The sequence below is a fragment of the Camelus dromedarius genome, chromosome 5, assembly GCF_036321535.1.
Source record: "Camelus dromedarius isolate mCamDro1 chromosome 5, mCamDro1.pat, whole genome shotgun sequence".
Classification (NCBI taxonomy): Eukaryota; Metazoa; Chordata; class Mammalia; order Artiodactyla; family Camelidae; genus Camelus; species Camelus dromedarius.
In genome coordinates, this window is record NC_087440.1 from 90491685 (window position 1) to 90506845 (window position 15161).

The window sequence follows — 15161 nt, forward strand, 5'->3', positions numbered from 1 at the left end:
GTGTCTAAGCTTAGGCAGGGGTTATGCAAGGAACCCCACTGAATTATTTTGATACAATTGTTAAATAATATATGAAATTCAGTAATGCCAATTATGAGCCCATGATTGAAATGTGTCATGAACTAAAACTTACGATTAATTCAACTCAGCCCAGCTAGGGACCATTCCTAAAGTGATGGAGGCATTTCACGTATTTTCAGAGCGGTTTACCTTCCTGTTTAGTACTCTAGCCACCTTTGCTTAATACGTTTCTTCACTGATAGAGATCTCAGTTGTTGACTCTTGGAGACTTTGGAAGATGGCAGATGTCATTTTTGTCAATTGTGGGCTAAGATGATAGGTCTATGGTGGTCAATTACACCAGCTTTAAAAAAGGACAAGTCAAGTGAAAGAGGAGCCGGTGAACACCGATCACAAGTAAGGGGCTGATGTGAAGCAAGTGCGCTGATTAATCCTACGTGTAAAACAGAGCTTCATGGTGAAAGGTGATTGAGTCTGTTGGCTCTGTGTGAACAGGGGCAATGAACAGATCTTGATTGTATTTGAAGCTTTTGTTCTCAGTTTTGTGTCACCAAAGGTTGTCAGTTGTAGAATTATTTCCCGTGAATCCATGCATGAATAAATCATTTCAAGGAGGCATAAATGGGTAAAGAAATAGAAAGCCATGCCTGGATTAGATGAGTATTGATGGAGGTATCTTAGTAACTTTGATGAAGCCCTCTTAACTCTGAGGTCCATTATGGAAAAGAGAACCAGTCAGTAGTCTCTGTTGAAATTAGTAGTAGAGGTCGGGAAAATTCAATACGCTTGTTCCTAGGCTTCTGTGGTTCATGGATGTGGATGGTATTATTTCAGGTGAATCAATGCATGAATAAAGAAAGAAATATGTATCTGGAGAACTGAGAGACCTACTCATGAACAATTAGTAGAGTGCAATAAAATTAGTATTTTAAATTGAAGTATAGTCAGTTTACAATGTTATGTTAATTTCTGGTGTACAGCATAGTGATTCAGTTATGCATACATACATATATATGTATGTATATTCCTTTTCATAGTCTTTTTTATTATAGGCTATCAGAAGCTATTGAATATAGTTCCCTGTGCTGTACAGGAAGACCTTGCTGTTTATCTATTTTATATATAGTAGTTAGTGTCTGGAAATCCCAAACTCCTAATTTATGCCTCCCTCTCCCCCCACCATGTCCCCCTGGTAACCACAATTTTGTTTTCTATGTGAGTCTGTTTTTGTTTTGTAAATAAGTTCGTTTGTGTCATTCAGAATCAGTGTTAATATTAATACGGTCCTGAGGTAAAAATGAGCAGGTTTAGTCTGCAGCCCTCTTTAACATGGAACATAATAGTATCGCTGGTCAAAGAGGCAACGTTTTGAGTTTTTGTGGTTTGCTGGGTTTTTTTTTTTAAATTAAGAGAAGGAAAAGTGTTTGCCTCAGTCAGTAATCCATTAAATAACCATATACTTAGTAGCCGTTAATAGAGGTGGAATTTGTAATCGTTATGAGCCCTAGTCTTCTGCCAGGTGGTAGGCTTAATTGTGTTTCTTATATTATTTATAACTCAGAATTCAATACTACATTAGTAACAAATTACATTTTTGAGACAAAGTTTATTGTTTTTTTAGTTCTGCTTGGCTAACAGCTATTAAAAAATCGAAATCTAGTCTAAATCTACTTTTTTCCTCCCCAGAGTGAACACAGGACAGCTGATTTAATCACTTAATAAAGAATTGTTATCGTGAGCAAGCAGCATAAAGACTAATAAAAGTAAGTCCCTTGGTTCACATTCTTTGTTTGAATAGTTTATTCATGAGTATTAGCTGAAGAATTTCAAAGTAATAATTGCGTACTGCATACATGGAATATATGAGACACTTCAAGTAGGGACCAATGATGGGAATGTGTTATAAAGTAAGAATTATGTTTAATCTAAATCTGCACAACTCAGGTAATTTTAAAAGAGGATAGAAGTTACTTAATTTATTCTCAGAGCAGTTTAATATTATTCTGTATTTTCTACCATGGTTGATTTAACTATCGGCCTATGGGTAGAGGGGCTGATAGCTCTTGGGGGCAGCCCAGAGGTGATTGCAAATGGTGGTTTCATTATCTTTCATTGAGCCATCTCTGACATATAGATGAATTAAATAGAAGAGGACCACCCAGGAAGCAGTGCTGAATGTGGGTTGTATACAAAGCAGGGGTATTAACCCATCCACATGTGCAGCTTTGTGTTCCATTACAAAAGAAATCTCTTTAATTAGCTCTATAGGACAAGAGCTTAAATTTCAAGGATCTTGTTTTTGGAATTTTGTGCTTGTATTATTATTATTTGTGAATCAGAAAATTAATCAATAAGTGAAAAGAAAATTTCCTAGCATAGACCAGTGATGAATGTCATGGGGTTTCTGAAACAAGAATTTTGATTAAACCCATCTGCAAATCTGAAGTCCATAACAAAGAGACATCTCATTATTCTCTTTGTGGGAAACGAGCCTACAATGCCTTATTCTCAGGCTTTTGTGGTTTGGGGTACCAATTGCATTATTATCATAAAATTAGCCTATGAATAAAGAAATATATCAATGAATAAAGCATAAGAGAGATGTATGTGCAATATTTTCTAAGGCAGGGAATGAAATACGGATAATTATTAAAACAATTTTGAGATTCTTAGTCCCAATAAATGAATAGTCAAGGCTCTCATCACTTCTGCAAGGAACATATGGTCATCCGCACACAGACTCAATGTTTTTGTTTTGTGCTGAGGCGGGTTGCCAATCGATCATTTTATTAAGGAAAGAGAAATACATTTACATAAATAGTTGATTGAATAAACTCTGTAATTGAGAGGGAGAGCATGGAACAATGATGAGACTCTTTTATACAACCACATTTGTGATTAATTCAGTCTTTTTATGCAAGTGTATGTAAGCAAACAAACATTAAAGGAATCAGTTTCTATTCTTTTAGGTAATGACATGAGAACGAATATAAATATTATTCAAGGTACTTATCCCATGTGAGTGAATCACATGTATTGGAGCATAATTATAAGGGAACAAATGTATACATTTATATCTCAATCAGTTTTTCTAAAAAGTCAGTCAAAAATGCATCGATGGGAAGCATGCAATTGGATGTAAAGATCATGATTCATCATGTTTTACCCAATCGGTACTCATGAGATGATAGAGTTCGAGGCCTTTCCAGTGGTGCACATAGATAATAGTGTTTCATTTCTGTTTTGGTGGTTGCTTAAACTTTTTGGAATTATTTTTAGAAAAATAAAGGGATGGTCTTATTATCCTGTAAGTAATAGATAAAACAATTAGTAAGTGAATTAATGAATACAGTGAGTAGTGCCAGACTTAGACCATTGGTCAGATTGTGCCATCAGTTGAATCCCCCATGTATCCAATTCCACACAAATGTTCAACGAAAAAGACGATTTGGGCTCTTACCTTTGTGGGTAGTAAATAGAGTGACATATTCCTAATAATTATAATTTTTTATGTTTACTGCTAGACTCAATGGTGTTCATTATATTATTTAAAATTTAAAAGAAATTGCACAAGTTCTCTCTCTCTTTCCAGATGTTGAGAATAGGATGCAAACCAGGGATTATGACTACCTGATTATTGATTATTTAAAATGGCTAAATGTAGATTGATTCTTGTTCGAATTTGCTTCTTGCTCCCCAGAATGAACACACTCTACCAGATTTGATTATTAGCTCATGATGGAGATCTTGACTTTTACATCTTTGGATGAAGAGAGAAGAGATCAATGTAAGTGATCATCAAAGTTCGTGTTCTTGCTTCGGGGCTTGGTCATGGGTATTCACTGAGATGTTTGGAAGGAATAAATGACTGCCTACATAAGTAATTCAAAGGTGCTCATGCATTGGCCAATGATTAAAAGGGGTTAGGAATTCCCAATTATGATTAATCCATTTCAGCATGACAGAATTTATTAGGGCAAAAATGATCAAAGGCATTTCAGTCATTTGCAGTGAATTTTAATATTTCATTTAATTTTTGTACCACAGTGGATCTGAACACACCTCTATTGATATTGTTATAGTCTGAGCTTATGAGGAGGAGAGTGTAAGAAATTGGAAAATTTTGCCTTTTTCTTAGTTGTGATATAAAATGGATGTTCGTTGTACTATCTTTAAAGCATGGATATTAAATAGAAGCAGCCAGAGCATGGATGAATGACTAACATGGAATAGATATGAAGCAAGGAAATGGATTAATTCATATTTGCAATGCTGAGGTGCATTGCACAAAGAGAGCTACTTCTCTAGCTCTGTAGGCAGTGAACGTCCACAGACAGAGTCATATCTTCAAGGATCTTGGTTTTATTTTCCTAATTCATGGACATGGACTGTGTTATTATTAATGAATCAATGAATAAGTCAAGAACAACATATTAGACAAAGGCACAGAGTACCAAGTCTGGATCGATGATGAGTATGCGTGGGGCATCTGAATAATATTTTGATTAAACCCAGTCTGTAACTCTGAGGTCCATCACGTCTTTGGGAAATGTGCTTACAGAGGAAGTTAGGAATATTCAAGCATTGTGTTCTTGACCTTTTGTTGTTCATGAATATGGATTGTATTATTATAAGTAAATCAATGCATGAATAAATAAAGTATACATAAAGAGGATGGCTACACCTTATCCAGTTATGAAAGGAGCTAATGAACCAAGACTTATTATTAATACATTTCTGAAATTTGGAGTTCAAATAAAATCAACTAAGGCTGCTCCTCCTTTAGGAGCATGTGGGCAGATATATATGAGCATCAGTGTCATTCTCGGTTGGTGGTGAGTTTCTGGTTGTATGTCTTATTTTAAAAACATTTATATAATTGCATAATAATACTTAATATAATTAATATATTCTGTAATAATATAATACACCGTGATAAACACATTAGCATGAATATTTTAATATATAGTAATTTGATATAATCAACAATGAAAAATAAAATACAAATGATTGGATAGTTGAAACATAGAAAAAGCCTCAGCATGAGTATTGTGAATGTAATAATTATGAATCCACTTGTGTTTATTTTTATCTTGAAAAAGCAAATGCATTTTATTTATGATTTTTGTGAGTAATAAGTAAATGGATAGATTTAGTGTCTCTCAGCATTTTTATCAAGTGCCCTTTGGGCTCATCAATATTGGTACTATTATTACAAGTGACTAAAAAAGTAATTTCATGTCTCAATCTATTATTTAGACGAGTATAAACCATTGGCCAGTGAGGAGCACATGAAATATCTGAAGTGTGATCAGTCCGGTTTTACTCCCTTGACATCCACTTCAGTGCAAAGACCCAGGCCCCCGCTTCTTTCGGGGAGGATCATGCAGACTCCACTCTCTAAACATATCCTGCTATCACATTCAAATAGTTAAAAATAAAATTTAGTTCCTTGGTAACACTAGCCATATTTCAAGCCATATGTTGCCACTGGCTACCATTTTGGGCAGTGCCAATAGAATATTTCCATGACTGCAGAAAATTCCATTAGTGAGGAAAGTTGCCTGCGATAGTGTTTAGTAGTGAGTAGCAGATGGCTCAATCGTTTTGTAGTTTCTTTAGAAAAAAAAAGAGTAGGTAATTAAATTGTCCTTAGAGTTACTAAGTAAATGAGTAAATAAATTAATAAACGCATGAGTTAAAATATACAATATGGCCCATTGGTCAGATTGTCTTGTGAAACAAGAATTTAAATTCATCACATTTGGCACAAGTTTCCCCAATTAAAAAATTATCTGGTCTTTTGCTATTTGGTAGCAATATGTAGACAAATATTAATAATAGTTATATTTCCTCTTATATTGCATGATTAATTAAAAAGTCTTCATATAAAAGATAGAATGGTCTTCATTATTTTATTTGACACTAAAAATTAGGTCAATAGATGAAAAGGATACCACTGTTGAATTGATGATGAAAATGGGACGCAGACTGATGCTTAAGATTAATCTAGTAATGTGAAACTGACTTCTATTTTTAGAAATTCTAAATTTACACTTTTCATTCTTTTGAAAATCTGTCTCTTCCTTCTGAATGAACACTCCACATTGGATTCAGTCATCGTCCAATGATGAAGATCTTGGCTGTTACTTTTATGAGTCAGGAGCAATGTGAGTACCAAAGTTAATGTTCTTGGTTTGTATGGTTTATTTATGTGTGATCACTGAGGTAGTTCACTAAGACAAAAGGCTATATCTATAAACAAAAAACCCAAGAACATTAAATATGTACCAATACTCTTATGGGTCAAGGAGTAGAACTAGCATATTTCAGCACATCTCAGATTCATTAAAAAAAAAAAGATGGAAGGCATTTAATTAATTTTCAGAACTGTTTGCTATTCCTTGTTACTTCCGCACCACAGTTGGTTTAAGCATTTCTATATTGGTAGAAATCCAGGCTGTTAACGGGTTTAGAGGAAGCTCTTAAAAGGTGGAACATATTGTGTGAATTTGAGATGTAGGATCCCAGTGTGGTGTTTAGACATTCACTAAGCCATGTGTAAACTTGGACAAATTAAATGAATATGGCCCAATCATGGGTCATCTTTTGTGTTGATACTGATACCCAGCCAGGTTACACTTAGATCTAGTCTGAAAGCTCCTTCAGAATTCAGTCTGGAGACAGATAGCCTAATTATATTAAGGATCCTGTTCTGGGGAATATGTGATTCATGGGAAAATGAAGGTATAAATTAATGAAGAAAAAGAATGCCAAGCCTGGACCAATGATGAGGTTGGAGGGTGTCTGAATCAATGAGGTCTGTAACAATGAGGTCCATTGTTAAAAAGTGGCCTCCCTTTTTTTTCTTTATGGAAATCAGTTTACAGCAGAAGTTCAGAATATTCAGGTATTTTGATCACAGGCCTACACACTTCAGGGGTACAGATTGATTTTATAAGTAAATCAAAGCATGAATAAATGTAAAAATGGCTAAATATAAAGAAAGCTTGGCATAGACCAATTGTGAGAGTATGTAATGAAACATAGATTACTATACGTTTCTATAGCACTGAATTCCAGCACAATATACTCATAAAGGCTGTTGCCCCTTTTTGGAAGGAGTGTGTAGACAGATGTATGTAAGAGTCAGTACTGTTTGATGTAGGTACTTGTTTGCTGGTGGTTATTTTTATTTAGAGAAGGGACAGATTACATAAATAAATTCTAATTAAATAATTATTTAATTGAAAAATGAATAAGTGTAGTTCATCTTGAGAAGTTGCCTTATGAAAAGTTATTATTAATCTAACGTTGTTCACTGAATTTTATTAAAAACAATACAAAGCAGGGGAGAGGGTATAGCTCAAGTGATAGAGCACATGCTTAGCATGCACGAGGTCCTGGTTCAATCCCCAGTACCTCCATTAAAAATAAATAAACCTAATTACCTACCCTCATCAAAAAATAACAAAATAATATAATAATAAATAAAATATTGAACAATAAAAAACATCTGATTCTTAAATCTCTGTGGATAATGTAATAGACATATGGAGACAATAAATATCATTCAAGTTTCCGCCTAATGTTACGTAATTGATGTATTTTACATATGAATAGATAAGTCATAATCACAGTCAATAGTTTAAAAGAGGGCAAGGGAGGGAGGGTATAGCTCAAGAGGTAGAGCGCATGCTTAGCATGCACGACGAGGTCGTGGGTTCAATCCCCAGCACCTCCTTCAAATACGAATAAATAACTCCAATTACCTACGCCCCCATAAAGAAAAAAGAGAGAGAAAAAAAAAGTAAATATATATACTGTGTTAGATATTCTTTAAAATAAATAAAATAAAAGGGGGCAAATATGGCCCAGTAAGAAGCAGGAATAATGATTCATCTTCATAGTACTGATCCTCTCTTCCTACGTTAGGTGTAATCATATAAATGCTTGGGCACCCAGGGCATTTCTAATCCGGGTTGTTCGTGGGTTTATCATTGTGTGTGTGTGTATTTGAATGTACGAGCAAATAATCCATGAATAATGCCATAAATGAATAAATAAAATAATGAACAATTGAATTAATATATGAGTAGAGTCAGGCTTAGACTTTGGTGATACTATGCTTTGAATCACAAATTTTAATTTCGTCAGTTTCTATATAAATTGAGTCCCTTAAAAAAATTATTATCTAGGCTCTTGCCTATGTGGGTAGGGGGTCTATAGGCAGATATGAGCAATAGTCTTAGTTCTTATTTTTGAGTGATGAACTCAACAGTGTTCATTGGATTATTGAAAATTAATGGATAAGTCAAGTGATAAAAAGAAGTGTTTTCCTGGGTCAGTGACGAAAGTGAGACCTGAATCAAATTCGTGCTTAACCTAGTACCACAAGACTACTGTCCTTTAAAGCAGTCTAAATTTGGACTGTTCATCCTTTTGAATATTGGCATTTGACTCCACAGAATGAAGACTGTGGCTGATTTAATGTCTGTTCTGAGGAAGATCTTGGCTGTTACCTTTGTGGGTAAAGGTCCTAATGACCAAAGCAAAAAAAAAAAAAAAAAAAAAGTCAGAAGATCTTGTCAAAAGATCTTGGGCTTAATTTCTCATTTGTGTTCATTGAATAGTTTAGATGAGGCTATCCATAGACCAATGATATGAATGTGTCAGGAATCAAAGATTATGGGAATACAATTCAGTATAATTGTGTTAAAAATAAGACAGAAGACATTTTATTCATTTTCAAGGCTGATTCATAATCCCCCTAATTTTTGCTCGGCCTTTGATTTACACATTTATCTGGTACTACATCTAGGGCTCCGCTGCCCATGTGGTTGCCCCAGTCATGTTTGGCCATTTAAATTTAAAATAATGAACGTTAACGGAGTTTGAAATTCAGTTCCTCAGTTGCCCTAGCCACATTTCAGGGACTTCGTAGCTACCTGTGGCGAGTGGCCGTTGTGTTGGAGAGCGTGGTCACAGCATATTCACATCATTGTGCACAGCCCTATGCAACAGCTCCTCGCCCCTTTAGGAAGATGGAATAGAGTTGCATTGTGATCCATACATTGATCCATACATTCTCTCTGAGGGCCACTGCAAAAGGAGATCTCATCTACTAAGAGAAGGTCTAGTTTATGGAAAAGAGATTATAGACAGATCTTGATCATATCCAAGGATCTTGTTCTTATTTTTTTTTTTTTAATTCATGGATATTGATGTTATTACTGTTAGTGGGTCAATGAATGGGTCACTAAACAAAAGTATCAGTGGACAAAAAGATTGCTTAGCCTGGATCGATGATGAGTACCCTGGGGTGTCTGAAATCGAGGACTATGATTAAACCCTGTAACTCTGAGGTCCATTACAAAGAGATTCACCCCTCTTTTTAGATCTCTGGGAAATCAGCTTGTTTTAGAACTTAAAAATATTCAAGAGTTTGTTTTTGGGCTTGGGTTTCTGAGTATTGTGTTTTCAGTAAATCAATGCATGAATAAATCAAAATATAAATGAATAAAGACAAAATGGTTTATTCTTCGTCCAAATATAGGGGAATGTAATGTAATATATGTAATATAAAAATCGTTATTAATACATTTCTGAAGCACTGACTTCCAGTAAAATAAATTGATTAAAGCTGACCCTTCTGGCTAAGAGCATTTAGATAAATGGATATAAAAGCTCATGTTGTTTTTCTGGGTTGGGTTGTTGGTTTTTTGTTTTATTAAGAGAAAGGCAAAACATTTACTTAAATTAACTATTGATTAAATAACTACATAATTAAGAGAGGGCTTGTACACGGACCTGTACTGAGAATGTGTCACAGGACCAGTTATGATTAATCTAATGATCTTCACTATTTTTTAATTAAAAAAAACAAGAAAAATTGTCTGATCTTTTTTCCTGTGCCCAGTGAGCACATGGGCAGGCATTAATATTGTCATGTTTCTGTGGAGTCACAAATATTAATATTATAAACGAATAAAAGAAAAAGTTAGTGTTTTAATTAGTTACTTGAAAGAAGGCAAAGCATGAACCAATGAGGACCACGTGTTTCTGAAACAAGGAACATGATTGCTCTCCAGATAAAGGAAACAGAGATAGGTTCTTAATTTTTGGAATGGTTAATGTATTTAGATAGGATTTCTCTTACCGGCTTGTTGGTGCAATTTCCTTAAAAAAATAGAAGAGAAAATGACTCCATGTATAACTATATACATACATACATACATAAAGATGGAAGAAGCATGGCTAATTGCTTGAGAATGTGTTCGAATCTAAGATTCAGATTAACCGAATTCTTTCCAAGCAAGATTCATTTAGAAAGAAGCTATAGCTCTTACCTGACTGGGTAGGGGGCAGATAAACAGATACGTGTAATAGTCATGTTCTTATTTTTTTGTCTAGTGTTGGTTTCAAAGATTTTCATTGTATTAATTAAATTTAATACTGGATTCAATCAGTCAATCAATCTGCCATTCAGAGTTTTAATATACAATAAGCACTAAGGTTTGTTCCTAATCATTTACTTGAACTCAACTAGAAAAAAATCTGAATATAGGCTGTCCTGTCTACCTACATATCTATCTACTATCTATCTATCTATCTATCTATCTATCTATCTATCTATCTATCTAATCTAATCTGTCTGTTAATATTTGCTTTGTACTCTACAGAATGGATGCACAATGATTTAATTAAGAACTGTTGAAAGTTATGTAAATAACAGTCAAAGTAATTGCTTCTGGTTTGGTGGTTTGTCATGGGTGTTAACTCCATTATTGAAGGGGAATAAATGACTACATATACAAATTAAATTCATAGAGGTCATGTGTGGACCAATTCAACACATCTGTGGTCAATTAAGGAGAAAAAGACCATTTTATTTGTTTTGACATTTAATTATTCAATTAATCAATCAATTAATTAATGTACAATGTGTTATTCAGTTTTAGTTTTCAGTCACAGTTGATTTAAAACTCCGTCTATAAAGATATGGTTTTCTTTATAAGGACCAATCCTGGACTAATGATGAAGACTGGTGGAGTATGAGTCATGGATGATGAATACTTGTCTGGAACTCTGAGGTCCAACCCAGTAAGAAATCTAGTCTATACCATCTGTTAGAAATTGTCCTATGGACAGATGTTGGGAATATTCAAGAATATACTGTTAGTTTTTGTGTTTATGGAATTTGATTCTATTATTGTAGGTGGATCAGTGAAAAATTAATCAATCAATATAGGTGATCCTTGAACAATGGTAACCCCATGTAGTCAAAAATCCTTGTACGCCTATCTCTGCCCAAAAAACAAAGGAACTGACAAATGACTCACCCAAGGACAGGAAGTTGATACCAGTTTGGATAGAATCAGGACACAAGCCCTGGTTCTTTTGATTCCACATGATGTGGTCTCTAATCGAACACAAACTTTTTTCCACACTTCATTAATTTAAGGATCCTTAAAATGGAAATACAGGTACTATATTTATTGAAAAAAATTTGTGTATAAATGGACCCTTGTAGTTCAAACCCATGTTGTTTAGGGGTCTACTGTATATGAATAAAGAGGGTGAAGCATTGCCCAATTATGAAAATATATTACTAGAAATGCTCTTCATGCATATTAAAAATGCCAACGTCCATTAAGAAGTAAATGCCTTAAAGGTATTACCTCTTTGGCTAAGGATGTTATGTACACTATAAATAATGGCCCATGCTTTTGTTTGGTCAATGTCTAGTTCAATGTTGTATGTTTTCTGAAGAAAAAGAGTAACAAAATTTAATACATACTAATATGACTAATAAAATGAAAGGAGGAAAGCAAGGATAAATGGAAAGAATACTTCAACCTTTTTATCATTTGTTCTGCTTTTCACCCTCAGAATGGATGTTCCCCATCGATTTAAGCATCTTCTAGAGTCATGTGCTCTCTGGTTGCCTCTGCGTGTTAGGAACATAGAGACCGGTGTGAGTAGACTCAAAATCTTCATCTTGATTTCAGTAGTTTTTAAAGGCTATTCACTGTATTGTTAAAGAATCTAGGAAGATCAACCCTGGCTCAGCGATAAATGTGACAATGCCATGAACATTATGTTGATTCATCAACATTTGCAAAATTAAGAATGATTAATGGAAGAGGTATAATCATTGTGGTAAATGATTCTATAGATAGCTATTAAGGAACTTAAAGATTGTGTTCTTAAGTGTTTGTGATTTGTAGTCATTTATTTAATTATCAGTGAAATGGATTAATCAATAAACAAGTGTAGAAATTAATTTAGAAGAAGAGAGCCAATTCTGGAGCAATGATGACAACTGGTGTCGTATGAGTCATGGATGATGAATTCTCCGTGTCTAGAATTCTGAGGTACAGCATTAAAAAGAAATCTAGCTTATTGCCTCTGTCAGAAATGATCCTAAAGACAGAGTTAGGACTTATTTAGTATGGATCTTGTTGGGGTCTTTGTGTTTATGGATTTTCATCCCATTATAATAAATAAACCAATAAATGAATCAATGTACAGTTGTACGTAAATAAAGATGAGTAGGGTGAGGCATCGTCCAATTAGGAAGAAATGTAGTAAGGCAAGAGATAATACTAATCAATACTGAAACACTGAGTCAGTTAAGAAATAACTGGTTAAGGGGTGTTCTAGCTAAGACTGTTATAGGTAATATAAGTAATGGCCAATATTCTTGTTCTGGCTTAGTACAAAGTCCAATTTTGTTTGTTTTCTTAGGAAAAAGTTGTATATTACTCCCAATTAATATGTGAGATAATTCTGAATAATGAAGTGTAAATTCACAAGAATCAAGAGGGAAAATATCTCAATCGCATTATCATCTGCTCTGCTTTTTGTTTTTTAGAATGGGCCCAATCAATCTGATTTAAGCATATGCTTTGGTCAGCAATCTCTGAAATTTCCTATACATGGAAACCAATGTAAGTAATAGTCAATGTTCTCATCTTACTTTGGGTGTTTTTTTTAGGGTACTCTGAAATATTCAAAAAATATTCAATATAAGAAAAATACTAACCATGTTTCAGAGATTAAATTGAAAATGCATGAAACATTATGTTGATTAATCTATGTTTGGAATAGTGAGGGTGATTAATGAAAGACGTGTATTCAATTAGGCAATTGTTCTAAAGACAAATGGTAAAGAAACCAAAGGCTCTTGTCTTTGTTCTTTTGTGATTCAGAGATATTTATTTAATTACTATTAGTAAATTGATGAATTAATCACTAAACAGAAGTAGGTGGGATGAGGAAAAAATGGCCCAAACCTGGACCAGTGATGCCTACTGGTGGCGTATATGATGAATACTATGTGTGTGGAAGCCTGAGGTCCAGCACATAACAAAATCCAGTCTGTTTCCTCCCTTGTAAATCATCCTATGGCTTGATGTTAAGAATATATAAAGATATTGTTCTTCTAATTTGGGATTCATGAATTTCTATATTTTCCAAATAAATGGATTAATGATAGAACCAATAAATGAAATATAACTAAATAAAAAGGTGAATGAAACCTTATTAACTATGGGTATATGTGGTGAAGCAAGAAACACTATTAATATAAATGGAAGAAACTGATGCATCTTGTGAAATAAATGGACCAGTGTAGTTATCTCTTTTTCTAAAGATTGTATCTTTATATTTATATTTATGCTTATATGTGTATAAATTGTGAAAAATAATAAATATCTTTGTGACTGAGTAAATGAAATGAGAAAAACAAGGACCAATTTAGAGAAGGTCTCAATTTTTCCTGTCATCTCTGCTCTGTACTTCTCAGAATGGATGCACAGTAGTGGATTTAAGCATCTTGCCTGGTCACGTGATCGATGTGACTGATAATACAGTGAGCAAATTCATGTCTTTGAGAGCTTTTTCTCTCTCTCAGATATTCACTGTATTGTTAAAAGTATGAAATGTAATTAATATTAGTAATAAGAATTAATCAATGCACTTACGCAGATGAGAAGAAAAAGAGGCCTATATATGGACCAGTGATGATGACTGATGGCATATGAGTCATAGATGATGAATACTATGTGTCTGAAACTCTGAGGTCCCATAAAAAAGGAAATATAATCTATTGCCTCCAGTTGATCTGATGTTATAGACAAATATTAGGAAAGTAAAAGGACAGCTTTTTTGGTTTGTCTTTCTGAATTTTGACTTTACTGTTAAAAATGGCTTAAAGAAATAATGTATAAGTATAAACAAGTTAAGAAGAAGACTCTTCATAAATGTGGTGAGACAATAAAAACTGTTAACATTGATTAAAACATACTGAAGCTCATTAAGAGCTGTAAATGGTTCAAATGTCTAACTTCTGTGGCTGAGAATGATACAGACCATGAGCAACGGTCAAAGTTCTTACTCTATGGTAGTGTCAGGTTTGATGTTGTTAATTTTTTTAGAGAATAATAATAAATATAACTCAAATTTACTATGTTCTCAATGACTGACTAAATGAAGGTGGAGTGTGGGTCAATACAGAGTCTCTCAATGTTGTGATTCTCTGTCCTGCTTTGTATGCCCCAGAATGGCTATGCCTGAACCTGTGCAAGCATTTGACTATGATCAGGGGCGCCTGCGTGTGAGAGCATGCAGACCAATGGGAGTGAGAGAGTCCTCTCTTGGTGTAGGTGGTTTGTAGAGTAAATTCAGTGGAATATTAAAAATTGTTAAAATATGTTCAAAGAAGGCCAAACAGGGATCAATGATAAATATGGAATTGACATGAAAAATGTTGTTGATGAATCAGTATTTGCCGTGATGAGGGCGATTATTGAAATAAGTATATTCAATGAGGCAAAAGATTCTGTAGGCAAAAGTTAAAGGATACATAGGGATCTTGTCCTTGAGTTTTTGATTCACAGATAATTTATTTCGTTATTATTAATGAATTAATACATTAATCAGTAAACAAATGTGGTTGAGAATAAAGAGGAAGAGGCTGAACCTTGGACCGATGATGATGACTGATGGCATATGAGTCATATACGATGAATACTATGTGTCTGAAACTCTGAGGTCCAGCAAAAGAATTCTAGTCCATTCACTCTGTTGGAAGTGTTCTGATAGACAGATGTCAGGAAAGCATAAGGATCTTGTTT

At 34.0% G+C, this 15161-nt stretch overlaps 1 protein-coding gene, 7 non-coding genes and 1 pseudogene across 9 annotated transcripts in view; all 9 read left to right on the top strand.

Annotated features, from left to right (window-relative positions):
* Positions 1 to 15161, top strand: part of LOC116153619 (uncharacterized) — a 136246-nt gene that overhangs the window by 27333 nt on the left and 93752 nt on the right. For both annotated transcript variants that reach the window (XR_010381088.1, XM_064486257.1), the window contains exons 7-12: positions 1708 to 1784; positions 3722 to 3808; positions 6139 to 6191; positions 11040 to 11124; positions 11914 to 11998; positions 12899 to 12974. The gene's annotated coding sequence lies outside the window, so the exon portion shown is untranslated. The remainder of the gene's footprint in view (positions 1 to 1707; positions 1785 to 3721; positions 3809 to 6138; positions 6192 to 11039; positions 11125 to 11913; positions 11999 to 12898; positions 12975 to 15161) is intronic.
* On the top strand, positions 2398 to 2472 carry LOC116153725 (small nucleolar RNA SNORD113/SNORD114 family). The gene has a single exon (XR_004137608.2). It is a non-coding gene; the product is annotated as a small nucleolar RNA SNORD113/SNORD114 family (small nucleolar RNA).
* On the top strand, positions 4482 to 4556 carry LOC116153707 (small nucleolar RNA SNORD113/SNORD114 family). The gene has a single exon (XR_004137594.1). It is a non-coding gene; the product is annotated as a small nucleolar RNA SNORD113/SNORD114 family (small nucleolar RNA).
* On the top strand, positions 9320 to 9392 carry LOC116153711 (small nucleolar RNA SNORD113/SNORD114 family). Its single transcript, XR_004137596.1, has one exon. It is a non-coding gene; the product is annotated as a small nucleolar RNA SNORD113/SNORD114 family (small nucleolar RNA).
* LOC116153675 (small nucleolar RNA SNORD113/SNORD114 family) lies at positions 11049 to 11120 on the top strand. The gene has a single exon (XR_004137568.1). It is a non-coding gene; the product is annotated as a small nucleolar RNA SNORD113/SNORD114 family (small nucleolar RNA).
* Positions 12330 to 12404, top strand: LOC116153686 (small nucleolar RNA SNORD113/SNORD114 family). Its single transcript, XR_004137580.1, has one exon. It is a non-coding gene; the product is annotated as a small nucleolar RNA SNORD113/SNORD114 family (small nucleolar RNA).
* On the top strand, positions 13321 to 13386 carry LOC116153706 (small nucleolar RNA SNORD113/SNORD114 family; annotated as a pseudogene).
* On the top strand, positions 14039 to 14113 carry LOC116153674 (small nucleolar RNA SNORD113/SNORD114 family). The gene has a single exon (XR_004137567.1). It is a non-coding gene; the product is annotated as a small nucleolar RNA SNORD113/SNORD114 family (small nucleolar RNA).
* Positions 15010 to 15084, top strand: LOC116153672 (small nucleolar RNA SNORD113/SNORD114 family). The gene has a single exon (XR_004137565.1). It is a non-coding gene; the product is annotated as a small nucleolar RNA SNORD113/SNORD114 family (small nucleolar RNA).